The sequence below is a fragment of the Vicugna pacos genome, chromosome 2 (genome assembly GCF_048564905.1).
Source record: "Vicugna pacos chromosome 2, VicPac4, whole genome shotgun sequence".
NCBI classification, from domain to species: Eukaryota; Metazoa; Chordata; class Mammalia; order Artiodactyla; family Camelidae; genus Vicugna; species Vicugna pacos.
Genome location: NC_132988.1, coordinates 32,292,702 through 32,314,749, shown reverse-complemented (window position 1 = coordinate 32,314,749; position 22,048 = coordinate 32,292,702). Strand labels below are relative to the sequence as shown.

Here is a 22,048-nt window from a genome sequence, read left to right as displayed (position 1 = left end):
GTACAGCACAGAGAATAGAGTTAATATTTTATAACTTTATATAATATGTAATCTATAAAAATATCAAATAACTATGTTGTACACCTGAAAATAGTATAATATTGTAAGTCAAATATACTTTTATAAATAAAAGAAAAGAAAGGTAATAGAATGGTTTATTCAACATTCACTTAAAAATATTTAATTCTTTCTGAGTGCCAGACACTATGCTCAACTGTAAAGAGAGATTCAATGATAAATAAAACAAATTGAGAATTGATGCTTTTCGAGAAGTTTGTGCCAGGGTAAGTTATTTTATCTACGGGTCCAAATATGTACGTATGTATGCATGTACATACATATCTACATCTGTATCTATTTTGTTCATAATGTTCTTGGTGCAGTGCAAATATAGTATAAAGATAGAGATGGTGTGGGGTGGAGGTAAAGGTGCTGAGTTGTATTTGCACTGGTTAGTGCTTGTCTGGACCACCCATTTAGCCTGTGACTTCATACTGGGTGGTGGTGTGTGTCAGGATGAACTGACCCTCCTGCAGAAAGTGACTAAAACTAAAAAAAATAATAACAATAACAGTCAATTTAGAAAGTACTTTCAGAAATGTTTCTAATGTATAGGTCAGTGGTTTGCCCTTAAACTCATAATTCTTGATCTGTTTAAAATCATGTCTGTTATTCATCATGTTGCTTTGCAGAAGCACTTTTAACTCTCATCGAATTTTACTTGACATAGTGTAGACTCCGTTGGCATGCTAGCAAATGTTCAGAAACATTGTAACTCCATGTGGAATTTTTTGAGTTGGCACAAAGAGTAAGATAACGAGACAAGCGCAGATTTATGGCTTTCTGCCTCAAACTTCCATATTCATTTGAAATTTAATTCAAGAAAAGTCTTAAACCATACATGTATAAAAATTTTCCTCTGTTAGGAGTATAAATCCTTAATAACATATTAAATTTAAGCAATCAGCTTATCTATTAACATAAAATTAAATTTGAAAATGTTTTATATTAAAAAATCTAAGTCAGTGCCAAAAGCTTAACTTATTTTTTGTTCTTAAAAAACATAAGCAGCATATACTGGGACTGAAATGTGAGTTTCCAAATATAGGGAATATTGTTTTATCAGTTTTCTACGTAATGCTATGCATTATTAGAACACAGATTCAATATGATTATAGATAGCAAAATGTGTTATAATTCAAACGCCCAGAAATTCTGTTTCTAAATTGTCAACATATTACAATTTGGTTACTTCCAGCATATTAAATTGTAGGATTAGTACTGTCCTGTAGAGGCAGAAACTTTTTATGAATGGTGTGTAACAAGGTCAGCCACTTAAGAAATTCTCAAAACACAAAAAGGCTAGGATGATACTGAATCATATCAATCATTTTCAAGTAAACAGATGAGATATTATCAGACAGTAAAAACCCAAAACTAAGGGTTTCGTTTATAATTCAAAGAATTCTATTATTGTGATTGGTAAATCAAAGGTAAACATCTGTCCTATTAATCAACTTATAGTTTTGTTAAGACATGGCCAATATGAGTTATGGATAAAGTAAAGAAAAACACAAATAAGGTTAGAGGGCTTGATGGGGGATGGCTTTGTTTTCAGAGAAGCCAAAGGATTTCTCTCATCCTCAACTGATTTTCATCTGTAAGATTTCAAGCTTTACATCCTGAGCTGATCTGAACCAAAACAAAATGAAAATTTATGTTACTTGGGAAATTGCACTTTTAACATGTGATTAAAAAAAAATTACATATGTCCTTAGTTATAAGACAAAGACCAAAAGAACAAAGATTGCACAGTTTAATTAATTGATGGATTGTTAATTCCAGTTTCTCTTCCAGAAGAGCAATGGTTATCATATCTCAAACGGTGAACATTACAGATAAAATCCATGGTAAAGACTAGATCTGCTGTGTAACTTCTCTGATAACTAAATTTGGAGGGATTTTAGAAAGGATTACATGAAATGATGTATATAAAACATGTAACAAAGATTTTAAAAGTTAGCTATTATTAGTATTTTCATTAAAAACAAGATTAATTTGTAGAAAATAATCAGACTTATAAATATTAATATATGTTAATTATATCTGGGAGCTTCCAATTAATGCTATATATAATAGTGGCCCTATTACAGTTTTGATCATTTCTAATACCCTTGACTTTGAATTGGTATTACTCAATTCAGTAGAAATTAAATGTAATAAAGAAAATTACTAGATGTTTAAGTTCACCTAATTTTTAAAACTATTTCATTAAACTGAGTTAAGATAGCTTGGTGAAATATGACCAACAACATTGTCCCTCTAATTGGCAATAAAAAACAACAGCTATGTCTTACATAAATGTTTCTATAATTTACCTAAAATTAGAAGTCTACTTAAAGGCTAAATGACCACTAAGGAGTATGTGGGTGACAAAATAGTTTTGAGACAAGATATTGTAACAATAGTGATTTGCTCTCAAATATCTGTGAGGTAGTAGCTACCATTAATACTGTCTTAAAAAAAATTTTTTTTATTGAAGTATGGTCAGTTAAAATGTGTCAGCTTCTGGTGTACAGCATAATGACCCAGTCATGCATATATATACGTGTATCATTTTCATATTCATTTTCAAATATTGTCTTTATTAAACACAAGACTAGTTTGTAGAAATGATTTGATATACCAGTTGTAAAATATGTTATCTGATATCCAGGTGCTTCCAGTCAAAGACTACATACAACAATGTTACTCATGAACTTTTAAGTCTGTGAACAATTTAATAGAGCAAAAGATCCCAGGAATCATATATCTTTCTGTCAATAGGAAAAAAGATCATGTGTTAATTAATTTGCATAATCCACAGAATAATGTCTAGGTTTAATAATAAATGTAAGATTTATTCCAACCCTCCAATTTCTCCCATCCTAAATTACACCAAATGTTCAAGACATTAGTCTGCAAATCATAGATATTTTACAACCTGTGGAAGAAGCAGTATTATTTGCTTGGTCAAAGTCTGTCTCAATCCAGGATCAGTATTTTCTCTAAATATATATTGTATCTTACATAAACATAACTAAATGAACTAAATCATTTCCTGGTCAGTAACTAAAATTATAAAAATATATCCAAAGAAATAGTCAAATTATATAATTTATATGAAGATTTTATTGAGTGCATTTTAACTGTTAAGGGTGTCTGTTTTTTGTATGTTAAGCACTTAAAATATAGCAGAGAAATTATAATTATCAAGGAAATTCAAGCAAAAACTCTGGAGAGAGAACATAAATTACAGAATGGGAGAGAATAGGGAAATATCACAATAAGAAGGGACATATTTCAGAAGAATTAAAAATAGAGTTTCCAAATAAAATAAAAGATGCCAAAAAAGGACACTATGAATTCATCTACAAAGCAGAAACAGACTTGCATAGTAAACAATCTATGGTTACTGGGGAAAAGGTGTGGGAAGGGATAAATTTGGGAGTTTGAGATTTACAAATGTTAGCTACTATATATAAAAATTGATTAAAAAAAGTTTCTGTTGGCTAGCACAGGTAACTATGTTCAATATCTTGTAATAACATTTAATGAAAAAGAATATGAAAGCAAATATATGTATGTATATGCATAACTAGGACATTGTACTATACACCAGAAATTGACACATTGTAACTGACAGTACTTCAATTGAAAAAAAAGATGCCCAGTTAAATCTGAATTGCAGATAAACAAAAAATATTCTTATTGTAAGAATGGCCCATGCAGTATCTGTGACATATTTATGTTAAAATTTTTTTGATTTTCTGAAATACAAATTTAACTAAGCATCCTGTATTTTTATTTGCTCAATCTGGCATTTATTCTTGAAGCAATTTTTAGAAATAAAAGGAAATAGAAATTTAAAATGTTTAATAAATTAATAAATATAGAATGACTGACGTGTGGGCAACTCAAGTGATATGGTTTAAAATAAAATTCATAGTATTATTAAAAACAAAACTGTTTTCAAGGCAAAAACTCAAGAAAGAGAAGGTTATATTTTTTACAACACAAAAAAAGAATATCATGGAGATCATTTACTTATATAAAAACCCTTTATATATTTCCTGAATATTTCACATACGTCAATTATTTTAACTATGAGTTTAATGTGATGTAAAAGGAATAATTCATTGGTAGAATACAGGTGAAATTTTTTTTTAATTAAGAATTTAGTTTTTAGAGAAATATCATTTGCTTACAAACTACTGCAGCCCTTTTTACATTCAAATATTCTATACATATTCACAGGCCATTTTTCTTTATCGATGATGGCATTTGGAAATATTAACTGAAGTAGTGTTACAAATACAGATGCTACAAGCATGTCAAAGTCTCTGAAATTGCTGATGACAGAGTTTACAAGTAATTATAAATATTGAAATAAAAGCCAAAAATACAGCTGGTGTGTTTATTTGCTGATGCTCAAAAGGAAATATTTATGTTAATTTTGTTTTAATCTGAAGCCATTGTACTCAGAAAGCTATACAGAAAATTGGTTGTATATTACAAAAATTTAGATATATTATTTCATACTCACTAGGCAACATTTCTAGAACTAAGCATGTAATGTATCTTAGGACATCAAAAAATTACAAATTAACATTTTTCTTTAAATGTCTTCTACAACTAATACATGCAGACATTGAGAGAGAGAAAAGGAGAGACAGCAATGCTACTCCATTTACATTTTAAAATAACATATGGTTTAAAGCAGGGTTTCATAAACTTGGTACTTGTGACATTTTGAGTCAGATAATTTGGGGAGTGTAAGGGTGATTGAACTATGCATTATAAGATATTTAGAAGCATCCTTGGGTTCTACCCACTAGGTGTCAAGAGTATCTTCTGAGTTGGAACAATCAGAGATGTCTTTAGACAAAGTCAAATGTCCCCTGGTGGGGGTTTAAAGTAAAGGACACATTTGCCTATGGTGCTTTGATATATCAATCTGGCCATTTATTTAATCATTACTAACACAATAATAACAACCCTATTTATTTAGAGCTCAATATGTGCTAGTTATACATCAAGTCTAATCATAATACACAAATGCAATCTATTTCATATTTAAAATGACTTTTAGGAGTCATAACAAAACTGAGAGAAGGTATAGAGATTTCCCATATACCCTTTGCTACCACACATGCATACTCTCTCCCATTATCAACCTGCCCCACCAGAGTGGTACATTTTCTACAACTAGTGAACCTACATTGGTACATCATTATCACCCAGATTTCATGGTATTCATTAAGGTTCACTCAGTGTTGTACAGTCTAAAGGTATGAAAATGTATAACTTGTACCCATCATTATAGTATCATACAGAATATTTTTACTGCCTTAAACAATCTCTGTGCTCTGCCTATTGATCCATTCCCAACTCAACCCATGGCAACCACTCATCTTTTTCCTGTCTTCATAATTTTGCCTTTTCCAAAATGTTATGTAGTTGGAATCATACAGTACATAACCTTATATCAGCTTCTTTCACTTAGCAACATGCGTTTAAGTTTCCCCCATGTAGTTTGATGGCTTATTACTTTTTCATACCAATTAATATTCCGTTGTCAGATGTACCACTGTTTACTTTATCCATTTACCTACTGATGGACATCTTAGTTGCTTCCAGGTTTTGGCAGTCACGAACAAAGTTGCTATAAACATCCATGTTCATGTTTTTGTATGGATATAAGTTTTCAACTCCTTTGAGTAAATAACAAAAATTGCAATTGCTAACTCTTATGGTAAGAGTTTAGTTGTGAAAGAACATTGTAAGATTTTTTATTGTTTCCTGGACATACTGTCTATTCTGATTGAATACTCAAGAGTCCATTTAAACCATTTTATTTTATCAGGCAGTCACCTTCTTCAGATTTAACATGCAGATATTGGCCTTCTTTTGAGGGTTGTTCTAATGAGTTAACGTTTTGGAATTTCTGCAGTATGATTTTGGTCTGCTTGGTTTCTCTGGTATTGTTGGGACCCCCATTGTTGTCTGACAGTGTTGCCTCAAATGGCATTTCTGTGAGTCAGTATCCTCTCTAATCAACATGTTGCAGAAAATCATTTATGTATGACATTTAGGTAAATGACATAATCTGGGGGTAATGTGGGGGAACAAAATGTCGTTTTAGGGAAAAATGTGTTTAAGTTTGTGTTTATATAATTAGAAAACATTATAATAAAAATATATTCTGAAAAATTATGTTACTAATTTTTTTTAGTGTTAGGAATGCTGATGCTTAAGGGAACCTAATTTTGTTAAGTTTCAAAAATTGCCTACAGAAAGAAATTCAGTCACCAGTAATTATCAACTATAAACATGTCACACAAATTTCTTGGGATTTTAAAAGCTTGTAGTTAGTGTATTAAATTACTATTACCCAATTATGTGACATTTTATTGCTTCATCAAAAAGAAAGCTGATAGTAAATAGTATAAATGACTAAGTAAAGTAGAATGGTGATGAAATCTAAACACAAAACACAACCATAAGAGTTTTTAAATTTCAAAACAGGAAAACTCCCCAATGCATCTCTTTACCCCTTCTGAGATTGATATAAATGGCGCACATAATAAATTGAGTCAAATTACAACGTCATCTATTAATTAGCATTTGTCTTCAGGTTAATTGTGCATTTAAAATAACAATAACAAATAAATAAAGGAAGGTTGATTTTCATAAGGTTTTAAAACATACTGACTAAATAATTTTCAAATTAAATTTAAGAACCACATTAATCTAGAAAAGACTATTTCTTAATAGCAAATATCCACTTGAAAGAATTTAATTAATATTGAAGAGTATCTCATGACAAAATTAATTGCAGTCTCTGGGGTCTTGAAACATAAAAGAAAAAGCAGGAAATTCTTTGTCTAAAGCAATACTAGAAGAAAAAATAACGTTTAGAAATTGCCTGACCTAGAGAGCCCTGTAGCACTTCTTCAGGTTAAACTACCTTTTAACTTCTGTACATTGCCCAGGCTGAATTTACTCATAAGAAATTCGTTTGCAAAAGACTGATTAGATAAAATAGTTTTTGGAGGGATTAGTTACTTGTTATTCTCAATTCCTTTGAATAAATTTAGTAATGACGAGGTAAAAAGAACAATTCCACGAACTCTCTTGGGATCTTCAGTTACTGACTGCAGTGAATGAGGAGAATTTTCTCTCAGGTAAACACGTGGGCCGCTGAGATGTGTGGTGAAGGAATGTCATGGTCTCATCATTTGGGAAAGTGAAAGTCATGCTCCTGTGACTTTCGCTGAACTGCTTAAACATCCCGTATTTTCCATGAAGGGCAGAAGCATCATCTACATCATGAAGCAAGCACTGGTCCGTGACCAGCTGCCCTTGCTCAGTATAATGTTTTTGGGAATCATCTATGTTCGTGCATGCAGCAGTAGTTCCTGATTTTGTGGCAGTATAGTATTACATTGCCTGCATATATCTCAATTTGAGAAGTGTCCAGTTTGGGGTTGTAAGAATAAAATTGTTATGAATGTTTTCAAATGTGTATTTTGGGGGAGCTGTGCTCTCAATTCTCATGCATCACATATATGTAGAAGTAGAATTTCTGAGATCTAGAGTAGGTATACGTTCCTTTAGTGGATTGGGATTGTTTAATCTTCTTGATACACTGACCCTTTCATCAATATGAAATGTCCCTTTTTATCATTGAAATACTCCTTAAAGTAAGATCTTTTCTCCCAATGTTAACATAGCTACCTCAATTTTATTTTGGTTAGTACTTGCATGGCGTATTTTCTCATAATTATACTTTTAATATCTAGGTAATTTATAAAGCCTATTTTTTGTAAACATCATAGAGTTGGGTCTTTTAAAAATTACTTATATATTTGGGTTTAAGTAATCACCTTGATATTAGTTCTGTATTTGTTCAATCAAGGCTTTTTAAAGTTTTTACCTTATCTAATTATTATTGTGTGAACAAGTACTATTTTATTATTCCATTTTAATTTTTAACTCACATTTTGTAACACAGTATTCTTTTTTTACTGATTACCCTAGAAATTAATATATCCTTAACTTGTTACAATCTACCTCAGATTCGTAGGGTTACATGCCCAAAACAATGCAAGGATATTTTAACAGTTAATTTACCCTAGTCTTGCTCTTTTTTATTGTTATCATGTACTTCATTTTACTTCTGGTAAAACCACAAAATGCATTGTCTTTATTGTATACTTAAGCAATCAACAATCTTTTATAATTAACTTTATATTTATTTTTTCTGGAGCTATTCATTTTTTACTCTTTCTTCCATCTGTGACCTTTTTTTTTTTTTTCCAACATGATTAACTTCCTTTAATATTTCTTGTAGTTCAGGTATGCTGGCCATTTGCCACTTAATCACTAGGCATTGAAAACACTTGTGTTTCAACTTCATTTTGAAAGATTATTGTCCCCAGGTATAAAATCTAGGTTGGCAGTTTGTTTTTTCAATACACTTCAGATGGCAGCAACCTAGCTGACCTTGGTAGCAACCAGGAGCCCTGTGCTTCTGTCACAGAAAAAGGAAGGAGCCAGTTTGCACGCAGGTCCAGAGCAGAACTCAGGGCTCAAAAAAACATCAGTATTTTCTGGCTTCCACAGTTGTCCTACTGCAGGCAGGATGCGTGTCTTCTTTCTCTGGTTATTCTTAAGGTTGTTTCATAATCTTTGCTTTTCTTCACTTCGATTATGATATGAGAGGCTGCTTTCTTTGTATTTACCCTGCTTGAGTTTTATTAAACATTTTTTAAATTCATGAGCTGGTATTTTTCTCAAATTAGAAAAATCTCACCATTATTTTTATAAAATTTTACTTCCATGGCATTCTCTTTGTCTGGCATTCCAATTATATGTGGGTTAAACATTGATGATATCCCACATTTATTTAATTTCTGATCTTGTTTCCATTATTTTTCTCTCTGAACTTTAATTTGTATATTTTCTCCTGATCAATTTTTGACTTTATAAATCTCATGCTCTTCATTGTCTAGTTTGCTGTTAAATTCACTAATTTGAGATACTGTATTTGAATTCATGGAATGTATATTTAATTATTTTGTATAGATTCTAAATATCTGCTGAATGCTCTGTAGTTTCATTCTTTTTATCTATATCTTCTATATTTAAAAACATTGCAATTATAATTATTTTGAAGTTCCTGTCTGTTAACTTCAGTATTTAATCATTTCTGTATCAGCTTTTAATAATTAATTTTACATCATCTTTGAATTGTTCCTGCTTCTCCATATATCTAGTAATTTAAAAATGTGTATTAGTATTCTGTGTAATACATGGTAGAGATTTTGGATTTATTTCCCTGTATCACGTATTAAGTTTTGTTCATCCAGCGATTAAATTACCGGCAGATTACTTTAACCTGCTGACTTGGTTTAAAATTTTGGTAAGGAGAAAGTAATTCAGTTTTGCCTTAATTGCTACTGTGTACACCCTTTCCTTTTTGGGCACGGCTTTCACTGCTTTTAAGTAAATCACCTGGAAGTGGGCAGTGTCCTTCTGCTGTGGCTAGGCCAGAACTGTAACATCTCTCCAGCTCTGTGCTAATTCTTGAATCACTTTTCAGCTCCCACATCTCAGCAGATGACTATGTTACGTCTCCTTTAATGTCATCCTGTGCACCCATGGCTTAGGGGTTGACCAAGGACCAAGGAGAACCCCTTCAGATATTCTCAGAGTTCCTTCTTTGTGGAGTTCTTTTTTTAATCTTGTCTCCAAATCTTATTAAGATTAGGAGATATAAATTCTGATCACTCCTCCCTCTGGCCAGTCAGACACTAACTTTCTATTGCTCAAAGAGGAAAGGGATACACAGTAGAAACAAAGGCAAAACTAAGTTAGAAACTCTTTACCAAAAGAGGAGAGCTCAAGCTCTCCTCTGGAAAACCTCTGAGGGAATTATGAAGATCACGTTCTCCTAAAATAGTGCATACATTTTATGCAATCCCAAACAAAATGTCAAGGGAGTTGTATGAAACTTCAGAGTTAATTCCAAAATTTACCTGGAAGCTTAAATAAGTAAAACTGGAAAAAAAAAAGATGACTATTTTTTCTATTGTATATTCATATACATATATATATATATATGTAAAACCTCTATTCTTCATGGGGTATTTGCTGAGGTAGGTGAACTAGAGCTGGAAGATGCAAGATGGCTTCACTCACATACCTGTTACATTATCTTGCATATTTGGAACATCTGGGGGCCCCTTTCTCTCTTTTCGTAATTTCTTAGTCTTCAGAATCTTTCTTTCTAAATGTAGCCATTCTCTGATGCAGTGTAGATGAAATTCTTAACCTGGCTATTGCCTTTGAGGGATAAAATTTTAAACTACAAGGAAAGTCTCTTAAGGCATGAATTCAAAAGTTCAAGATACTCACATTTATGTCATAAAATTAGTCCAAAATAATCACATGGTTTAGAATATAAAAGGGAGATATTAGACTTCATTCTTAATAGAAGAATCATATGCTTATAGAAATAGCCATTTTCACAGACAGTCTACCACGATTAGCATCACAGTTAGAAATATTGTTTATTTGGACGCAAGCTGAAACACAAGTCTTACATTGCCTCATTTTTTGTTTGTTTATGATGTTTTTCCACATAAAAATGAGAGTTCTTCAAGTGGGCTTTTAGTGCTATGCAGAATTCTGCCTTTAGCACACTTGGCAACAAGCCTGTACCAAAGGTGTGTTTTATTCACTAACACACTTCATCCTGGTGTATGAAACTTGTTTCTCTGTCCTCTCAAGGACCATGCCTGTGACTGCTAGCCAAAGGGGTGCTGGGCCTCTTATTAAATGTTATTTAAAAAGAAACATATATTTGCAATAATAAAAAGCAATAAAGTTCTAGCATAGAAATAGATAAGTAGATCAATGGGACAAAAGAAAATGTCCAGAAACATACATGAATATATTTAATTACCTTTTAATCTTTTAATATTAAATAAGGGACAGACTGATACTGAAATAATTGATTGTATATCTTATGGTAAATTTAGAGCTCCACCTCACATTATAGCAAACATGAGGTGTATCTTTTTATAAACTAGTTGTTACCCACAAGCAATTTTGAATGAATTCTAGAATATAATTTAAGATGCTACTGTTTTGTAATCATCTTCTAATGGGGAAAATTTGTTAAGATGTAAAATATAAAGCTCATAAATAAAAACACTAATATGATTCTTTAAAGTAAACATAAAGCTCTTAATGATGAACAAAACTTAAAAATTGACATATTATGAAGACATTTTTATAAAGTATGAAACTCAAATGAGATGAAAATATTTAATACAAAAAAGAATGATCCAATAAATCAATATGAACATGACATGTAACCCAGAAATAAAGGGGAAGGGCAAGCAGGTGCACTTAAAAGATCCCTGATCTCCTAGGTGATAAGGTAATTGGATTGTTAACAAGATTTCACCATAGATTTTTTTTTTCTTTTTTGTTTATTGATCAAGAAAAAAATTTTGAAACGGTGAGAAAAATTTTTATTTTTTAAGAAACTATGCAAGAAGTAGAACTGTCATACACTATTGATAGAAACATAAATTTTAAACAATTTTTGAAGAGTAATTTAATAATACCTACCAAAAATAATAATAGTTGTAAAATATTTTTCATTAAGAATTTCCAATTCTTGATAGTTTGTTTTAAAAATAACACCAAGTATATACACGTGTGCATAATTTGTAATATTGACATTTAGGTAAAAACTCATACGGAAATGCTTAAATATGCTGTATATACTGAGTAATAATATAAGATATTTAAATAATGGGGTAATAAAGCAAATTTCAGAATGATGTGTATTGCATTGATTTATTTTGTTTAAATAAAACTATATGCATGTATATTAATACATATTTATATATACACACATTTTGGGTATATATAAAATTCAAGCTATTACAGAGGATTTAATTGTTTATATGCCTTTCTATTGTTTCAAAAATGTACTTAGCAGTTATTACTTTTGTAAAATGATATTGAATTCTATTTGTATTTCTTACTAGCTATCTGAACACGGCAAATCTCCTGAATTTGAGTGTGCTAGTTTTCTAACCTGTGCAATGGAGATAATTACATCAGTCTTGGCTGGATTTTGTGACAATCAAGTGAGCTAACAACACATACATAAACAATTATATATTTTTTTAGTCAAGTTGGTTCTCTTAAGCATTGCTGACTTTGAATGTTTAGGAGGCTATTTGTTCCTTCGTTCATAAAGACATTTTTCTTTGTGCTCCATGGAAGGCACCAAGACTTGTCATGTTGGCAGTCTTGTGGGCAAATTAATAGTTATTGCCTAAGAGGCATCTTGTCCAGGAAAAATAATGTCTCTGTTGTTTCAACCTACGTAGTTTCTGTTTTTTATTACCTATAAAACAATACAAAAATTTTTTTTAAATGTGCATGAGGAGAAATATAGTAATCTATCAAAACCATTTCTCAAAAAATCTCACATTGCTTATTCCTAGTTTTTACGAGTCCCGTATTACTATTTTTTGAACATCAGATTAACTGCAGTGTGACCTCAGGTCAGATTCTGAGGTTCCACTGGAAACTCATGGTTTTTGTCTTTGTGTATTTAAGTGGATATATATTTTATGGATAAGTTACCAAGGAAAACGGACAAATGCTGATTTACCCATGCTGTTTTGTATTTAAAATTCTTAAGGGTAGAGTGTCTCTAAGTTTCCTTAATTTTTACTTGGATATAATTGACATAACATTATACTAGTTTTAGGTGTACAATGTCATGATTCAGTACTTGTATATATTGTAAAATAATTACACTAAGTCCCGTTAACATCCGTTACCATTTAAAATTCTAAGGGCAGAGTGTCTCTAAGTTTCTTTTGTGAAGGTATCATGGTCAACCATCAGAGTCTAAAATTTAATTTAAAAATGATCAGCCAATACAGGAAGTTATAAAAAGGAAAGAAAATTTACTTTGAAGTTTTGTTCTTCAAACAAAAAAGGAATGAATTACTGAGTCAGGTTTTCCTTGGTTAATTGAAGGATAAAATACATCTTTAAAATATCACAGGACGGTTATTCTCTGGAGCAGAAGAGAAGACATCAATGTAAAGAAGAGAACAAGAGAAATGGGGAGATAAAGTAATTTCAGCATGAATCAAACCAGTCATCTCTTTTTGCTTATTGTCTGGATCACAAGGACTGTCTTATCTGCTCTGGCTTTTCATGTCATGGGCCATGTGGAATCCTCACATGCTGCTGGGTCCCTTCCTCTCATGTTTCCCAGAAGGTTAAAATAAGATGGTATATCCTTATTTACATTTATCCAAAAGGTTGCATAGGCATCCCATTTTTGTTTACTATTCAGCAAAATGTCTATCACATGGTACAAGGTTAAGAACAAAGAAGAAGAAAAAGACAAAAAAATTAGTTTTTTTGTGCACTTGCTTCAATACAGGTGTGTCATTTCAGTGTTGTTGTCCTCACACAAAGGTCAATATTTAGAAAAGTATCATCAAGAGAACTGGAGAATAAGCATTGCAGATAATGATTATTTAAGTTGATAAATTTGAATTCCTAAGATTGATAGCTATTGGGCTAAGAAAATGAGATTTGTTTTAACAGACATAACAGACATGGGGTATTGAGGACAGTCCAGACCCAAAAGAAGTGAGAGAGTCATGCCCCATGTGTCTGTCTCATTCTCTGTGACAGATTTTAGTGATGATTTATCTGCTTCCTAACCCCCAAATAGAAAACTCATTTCATTCAGAGAACAATTCTTCTAGCCTACTTGTTAAAGATGGCATTAAGGCAGTCAAGGAGAATCATGGTTAATACATGTCATAACAGAGAAAGATGAGAATGTTATGCAGCATTAAATTTAAAGGCTCTGATTTAACACTAAATGATAAGTACAGTTAACAGCTTCTAGGGAAGTAGGGGATGGGAGACAAATCTATCAGTAATCTACTGTACAAGTTGATTGGAACTTAAAAATTGTAGGAAACACTGATCTCTACATATAATTATGCATAGATTTTAGCTTTAAAAAAACACATTTTCTATTGAGTGAGAATTCATTGTTACTTAAAGTCAAGTCTGTATAATAAAGGTTAAATTGAGATTTAGGAATAATAATAGCTAACATTTTTCAAGTGTGCACTAGGTACCAGGTATGTATGGTTCTAAGTGTTTTAAGTATTTTAACAAATTTACTTCTCATGACAAACATAAGCATTTTATGATGAGGAAATCAGAAAGAGCAAGGTAAAGTAAGTTGCTTGAGTCAGAGAATTAGAAAGACCCAGTGATGAGAACTAAACAGAGAGAATGGCTGCAGTGTACAGTCAGACATTGTATGATGTTGCCTCTAAAGTAACTATATGATTAATCTGATTGTCCTAGATAATCTAGATAATAAAATACTTAAGATGTGGATAATAAATTATCTAAAAGAATCTGGCTTTCCATTACATTTCATAATGTTGAAGGTAAGTCTGAATCTAATCCAATCATTTATTACTACAAGCTCAGTGATAAATTGTTCTCTAATTCCACTTATTCCACCTCTTCAACGTTACCAACTATGTGATATGTGATCATTATATGAGCCTTTTCTAGCTTCCCTCCCTTCTCTATCCACTCAGGGTACATCACTGCAGAAAATATTCTCCTGTTTCTGAGTTACAGACCTGTGTGTTTTAAAAAAAAAAAAGTCAGATATTTTGCTCTTTAACTTCTGAGCAGCCCTGGATTAATTCAACCATCTGCCTCCTTTGCTTCTGAACCTGCACCCATGTTACTGCGTACCACTAGAGAAAACCAGATGATCTTGAAGATTAGTACCATAGCAAATTTATGGAATCCAAACTCAGAGGTAACCACAACTGCTTGGCAACCCAATTACATTTTTCTTATCTGGCCTATTTCCCATTCCCCTCAGCAGTTATTCTAGCCCTTCCACATTTTCTTTAAATCTCTAGCCCCAGTAGACTCCATTTTACTCCATCAATTATTTCCACTCTATGCTATATTTTTAGGTTCCTCTACGCACAAATGTACCACACAAGCACACATATCCATACAAATACACATATGTCAAAATTTCAATACACATTTGTATATATATAGACATAAATATATACGTATATGTGTATACATATGTGAATATGTTCAACTTTTGACATAATTAAATCCAGTCACCCTCTTTAAAAGACTCTCAAACATTTATTTCCATATTTCTTTACATTGTCTTTTTTTTTATCCACTTCACAGTTTCTTTTGTAAGTACCTCCTTTTCTTAAATGATGAAACTCATCAGGACTGAATTTAAACTTCATGTCTTCCTCAGGAGTCTGTATTTAGGTGTCAAGTTTTTTGGCTTTAATTTAGAGTTGCTTAAACTATTGCACTGAAATGGGCTTTAAAGAGGCAATAAAACTCCTGAAGCTTCATATTTAATATTGTATATGTCAACTTATTTCTGAAGAGATCTAGAATGTTAAAATCATAATGTAACTCAATACAGGTTATGAATCATTGTTCTGAAACACTTTAACTCTTCATGTCAGTCTTGGTTTTCTGTTCTAACCACTTCTTACTTCTGTATTTATTTTCTACTTGGACTTCTGTCCTGAGTTACACCTGTGGCAAGTAAATGCCTTCACCTCTATATTTCAGAGGCAACTTAAATTCAACAAGCCCCAAAATGAAGTTATTAATTTTATCCATGAGCCCATCAAAGGTATTCTTCATGTCTGGTACTTTTTTGTTATTTCTAGCATTTCTTTTGGATACTTTCTTAGAACTGTTATCTTTTCATTACAATTTCCATCTGCTCTTGAATGTTGTCTGCATTTCTTTTATTAGAGATCTTGGCATATGAATCATAGTTGTTTTAAATTCCCAGCCTCATAATTCCAACACCCTTGCCATATCTGACTCTGACTCTAATTCTTCTTCAGTCTCTCAACCTTTATTTTTTACCTTTTAGTATTCCTTGTAATTTTTTTGCTGAAACCCAGACGGACATGTTTATCCAATATAAGAAATTGTTATAGACGGGCCTTTAGTAATGTGGTGGTGGGGTGTCCTATAATCCTATGATTAGCTCTCAGTCTCTTGGTGAGCCTGTGCCATGGATTGTGAACTTTACCAGTGCTTCTCAGTTCCCCACCCGCTGCCTTTAATTGGGACAGGATGACTAGACAGGGCTGCAGTTGAGTATTTCCCTCACCCCTTGGTAATTTAGACCCTGATAAAACTCCAGCAGGTAAGCCTCTTTTAATAATTTCTCCTAAGGTCAGGCTTCGTTAAGAAAAACAGAATGCTCTGACACATTTTAAAATGGTGACTTTTCCCTCTGACTTCCAGAAGCTTGAAAGGACTTTTCTCTGATGTTCACTGTGGGCGCCTGTAGAGCTCTGGAGGTAAAACTCACTAAAGTGTGGGTGCCCTCTTGTGACTGCTCCCCGCCCCCCGCAGCACAACCTTCTCTCCATCTGTGCAATAATACCTCTGCCCTCTCCTCTCCTCTTCATCCACTCTGACCGTGCACCCTCAGCCCTGCAACATCCTTTAAGTGATGTGTTGCAATAAGCCTCCGAGTCTCTACACCTATATCCAGCACCACGCTCCACCAGGGAAAGACCGGCTGCCTCACCTTCCCACGCTCCTTTGCAGCTTTGCCCATACCTTAGTTGTGACATTTTTTTCTTATTTTATAAGAGTTTGGTTTCTAATCTCCCTTCTGTACCACAATTATTGGAAAAAGAGAGTGACAGTCCATCATTTTCTAGAATAATATGTGATTTATACTGGAATCTTAGTACACAGTTATTGAAAAAAGAAAGAATGAAGAAAAACATTTTTGAAAATGGTTAATATGATGAAAAGCTTGGGTTTCTGTTCCTACAAAATGGTATATACGGCTATATTATGATATAATGTTTAAAACTGTAGATGCAGTCTCCATTACAGATGTGTAGTGTCTTGAATACATAAGGTAATTTTCCAGGGTTGGGTTGTGCCAAGTGAGTAGCCTTTAGTATGGCAAATTAAAAATGGAGAGCAGCAACACTGGAGCATACAGAAAGAAAGTTCATCAAGAATGTAAGAACTTTGCATATTTAGAGGGAAATAAAATTTAAGGGTTGTTTAGACAGGAAGACACACAAAAATAAGTGAGAAAGAAATGAGACAGCATATCTTCCTTAGAATGTTTGATAAATACACACACCAGGTTTACTCTTTTGCTTCATATATTATGAGATTATAACTCAAGCCAATGAATGACAGAGACAGAAGAGTTAGACTTATAAATAAATAAGACCCTAAAAAAGTTTACTCCATTGAAAGTACACCAGAATTTTCTGTTACTAGATCAATTCAATGGCAGATTTAGTAATTATTTGACCAATACATAGTAGAATGGATTCCAGAATTGGCTGAGAAATAAAACTAAAAGACTTTGTTCCTTGCAAAACTAAAATTCTAAATATAATGTTTTACATTAGGAGAAATTTAACATTATTTTTCTTTTGGAAAAACAATCTGATTCAATTATTTTTCTTATATGTCTTTAATAGAGAAGAATTAATATGCATAATTAAAAGTGGAGTGAGTACTGTTATTTTGGATCAGCACAACAAAAATCAAAAGAGGGACTGGTCAGAAGAATTCTTTTGTCATTTTTTTTTTCTATTCTTGATTTAACTGTAAATTGAGAAGAGCCTCTCGCTTACTCACTGGACAAACTGAAGCTATTTCAGAGGTAGTATAGGTGCCAGTTCAGTTCAGAATTTGAGATCAATTTAAATGTATTTTCATTATTTTATTTTATCTTTCTCCTGTGAATTTTCAAGCTGTTACTTAACAGTTTCTTGAGTTTCACTAGCCTGTTTTAAAGTCTGAGGTAATACAGAAAACTAAATTTTTAGAAGGGCCATTTGGAATGTTTATTTTAGTATAAAATGTTTTAATACAGTATCACGTTTCATTTGAGATATTCCCTATTAAAAATCTTGATAATCACCAATCAAAAGAGGAAAAAAATTGATTTTCCCATTTTGTTCAGGTATAGAATAAGAAGAATGATAATAACATCCAAGATATATAAACAAACAGATCAGATTGTTAGTTCTAACTCTGTTCCCAGGTTATTTTACTACGGATTTTTCAGTGTTTACCATCAACCTTCAATAAAACATTTTTATTATGAATGTGATCCACTAAATCAATGACTGGGGTAATAACCCAATGTTCATACCTTTAGAGAAATGCTGTTCTGCCCTTGCCTGAGATGTGTATGTGCCTGAAGTGTAGCTGCCTAGGTGAGGAGGCAGGAAGGGGAACAAAGGATGAAGGGACAGAGAAGAGATGAAGAGGAATGGGCATATTTGAGCCAATCAAGACAAGGCTGTGTGTGGAAACAAACCAAAGCAAGCTGAGAAGCTACTTGGCTCTATTTATGCTTGAGTTGTCTCCACTAGACTTTTCTGATAATAAAAGCTCTACTTGGAGTGGTGGGGAACCAGAGGCCCTGTGAGTACAGCATTCATTGCCTATCACTTTTCCCCTTTTCTCATCACACTACACTCTCTGCAGGGAGCCATGAGTTAAAATGCCACAACACCTGTCTTCCAGCGATGCCTAGTGGGCTGCCCCAGAGTGCCAAGAAAACAGTCATGTTTCCCTGGGAATCTTTACCTCTCTTCAGGGGACATTAGATGCTTTTGCTGCCTTTCACTTTTTCTCACTGAGGTTTACACGGGTGATAAGCTAAACGATTTCCAAAGTCTTCAAGTTCAAAACTTCACTGTACTCTCTGCAAAAATGAAGAATTTCTATGCTTTCACGTGGATTTCACAGCAGTACTGTATGTGTCCTGGCATCCTACAAAATATTTTTGCTAGTCACCTTTTTTGGGTTTTGTTATCAGAACAGTCTAAAGGAGACTGAACTTACGGGTAAATATGAGCACAAACGGCATGCTACACAGTTAATCTTTATTTGAAAACTACAGTTTCGTGATTTTGTCTCTGAGGAGACATTCGAAACTGTCTGGAAACATTGTTGGTTGCCACAGCTAGGAGAAGACACTGCTACTTTCTAGTGGGTAGAGTTCAGGGGTCGTGCTGAACATCTAACAATGCAAAAGACAGTCCCTCACAACAAAGAGTTATCTGCCTCACAATGTCAACAGTGCCAAGGTTGACAAATCCCGTTGTTCAGGCTTGTTTGACTAATAAACTTATGTTTTTCCTCCGTTTTAAAACATGAGTGCAAAACTGAACTTAGGCTTAAGCTAGTGAATACTTGAGTCCTTTCCTATTTTCAAAATATTCAAGTATACACATTCACATATTTACACACACAAACACAAACATACGTAATGAAACACCAATGTAACTACTCATGCAGATACAATTAACATGACTTAGGAACAAATAAAGTGACTCAAACAAAATGACCAGTGTGGATCTGGATCTGCAGAACACAAAGACTAATAATAACAAAAGATAAAAAATAATCTTTAGTAACTTATTACTGGATATTCATTTCTACAGGCCAGTCCACTCACAAACATGGTTTTATTGGTGTTTTTAATAATCTGTGGCTTTTATATGAAACAGCTTCTGATTTGGGAACAAAGACTTAAGTGATAGTCCCCAATATTTCAAAAATTAAAGTGTCATACAGATTTCACAGTACATTCAGTCATAACTTAGTATATTTTTAGATTTATGAAAATGAGATACTGTTTTTCATAACATTATCTTAAAAATTATTAAAACATCCTACTTATCTAAAACATTTTACAGTAAGTGTTAATGCCAAGTCAACTTTTATGACTGTAAGTAAGAATTTCAGTGAAAAATGTTGAAATCTCTTAAATCAGTTAACTGAAGTATGTCACAATAACAACTCCTAGTTAACCTTGTCACATTCAATGGATAAGATGTGAATTGGTTACATCTGATTATTAAAACATAATTATAGCCTTGAAGAGATTTACTAAATTCAATTAGGAGAAAGTGATCTAATGCCTAAAATGAATTCAACATTTAATTATTATCTAAAGAGTGACAGGTCTATTTTTAAAGATTATTTTTCTTTATCATAACATAAATATATGAAGAATGTAGAATATATGTTTGCCTCATAAACTGATGTCACCCTTCTAAAAAATTTAATGGCTAAAAGTCTGAATGATCTGTTTAACAGTAGTTTCAGTATACACTTTCCTTTTTCTTCTTTCTCACTAGTGGTTGAAAAAAATTATCAAATGTGAGGAAATTAATATAAAACTTGAAGGACAAGACATATAAAATAAGCAACAGCTTAATTATCTGCATAATATATTGTGGGATTTTTTAAATAATGATTCTGTGTTAACATATAAAATAATTTTTCACTAGCTAATGATGTAACTAGTGAACATAGAATAAACAGTATAGTTGGGGAACACAATATATTCTATACATATTTACATATACATATGAATGTTAGACAAGTGTCTAAGGAAATACACCACTGTGTTCACTGATGTATAATTTATAACATAAAACAATAAAAGTTTACAAAAGGAAAACACAAATGCTAAACAATATTAACAGATAAGTACATTAAGCAACATACATATATAGATTATTAATTAGCTATTAAAAACATGTTTTGGGCCAATCACTCTCAAATATTGTCTCCTTCACTTAAATTTCTATAGGGAAAAGGAAGTGAAATTCCGTGAAGTCTCCAAGTATGATATATTTATTTCTTTTTTCTTGTGGTGAAAAGCCCATAACATGAAATTTACCATTTTAATCATTTTAAGTGTACAGTTCAGTATTGTTAAGTATATTTACATTATTGTGAAACAGATCCACAGAACTTTTCATCTTGCAAGTATGAAATTATATACTCATTAAACAACAATCCCTTCTCTGACCCCAGCCTCTAGTAACCACCCATTCTAGTTTCTGTTTCTATGAATTTGACCTTAGATAACTCAGGTAAAATGGAATCATACATTATTTGTCTTCTTGAGCTTGGTTTATTTCAGTTACCATACTGCCTTCAGCATTCAGCTACGTTGTAATGTGTGACAGACTGTCCATTTTTAGGGTGCAATATTATTCCATTGTATGTATGTACCACACTGTGTTTATCTATTCACCTATCTATGGATGTTTGAATTGCTTCCACCTCTTGGCTATTGTTAATAATGCTGCTATGAAATTGGTTGTGCAAGTATCTTTTGAGATCCTGCTCTACTTCTTTTTTGATACATACATAGAAGTGGGATCACTGGATCATATGGTAGTTCTATTTTAAATTTTTTGCAGAATCCTTATATATTTTTCATAGCAGCTGCACCATTTTACAATCCCAACAGTATGCACTAATCTTTGCTAGCTTTTGTTATTTTAAAATTTTTTGTTTATTTTTTAATAGTGGCCATACTAACGGGTATGAAGTGATACATTATTGTGAGTTTGATTTGCATTTCCCCAAAGCTTTGTGGAGTTGAGAATGTTTTCATATGCTAATTGACCACTTATATATCATCTTTGGAGAACTGCCTTAAAGCCCTTTGCTCATTTTTAAATTGGATTATTTGATTGTTTTGTTGTTGAGTGTAGAATTTCTTTATTTTGTAGATATTAACTCTTTATCAAATATACGATATTTTAAAATACTTACTTCCATTCCATAGGTTGCATTTTTTTTAAGGTTGCTTGTTTTTGCCTTTGTTGCCTGTGATTTTGGTGTCATATTCAAGAAATTATTGCCAACCCAATATCAAGAAGCTGACCCCCTATATTTTCCTCCAGGAGTTTTATGGTTTTAGGTCTTACATTTATTTTTTTAATCCATTTTGAGTTAATTTTTGTATATGGTGTAAGATAAGGACCTAATTTTATTCTTCTGCATATGGATATCCAGCTTTCCCAACACCATTTGTTGAAGA

General features: G+C 32.3%; 1 long non-coding RNA gene across 1 annotated transcript in view; it reads right to left on the bottom strand.

The window, feature by feature from the left end:
* Positions 1–1,061: 1,061 nt before the first annotated feature.
* LOC140685723 (uncharacterized) overlaps positions 1,062–22,048 on the bottom strand; it is a 50,896-nt gene continuing 29,909 nt past the window's right edge. Inside the window, exon 3 of the long non-coding RNA XR_012059081.1 lies at positions 1,062–1,692. This is a non-coding gene — a long non-coding RNA (uncharacterized lncRNA). The remainder of the gene's footprint in view (positions 1,693–22,048) is intronic.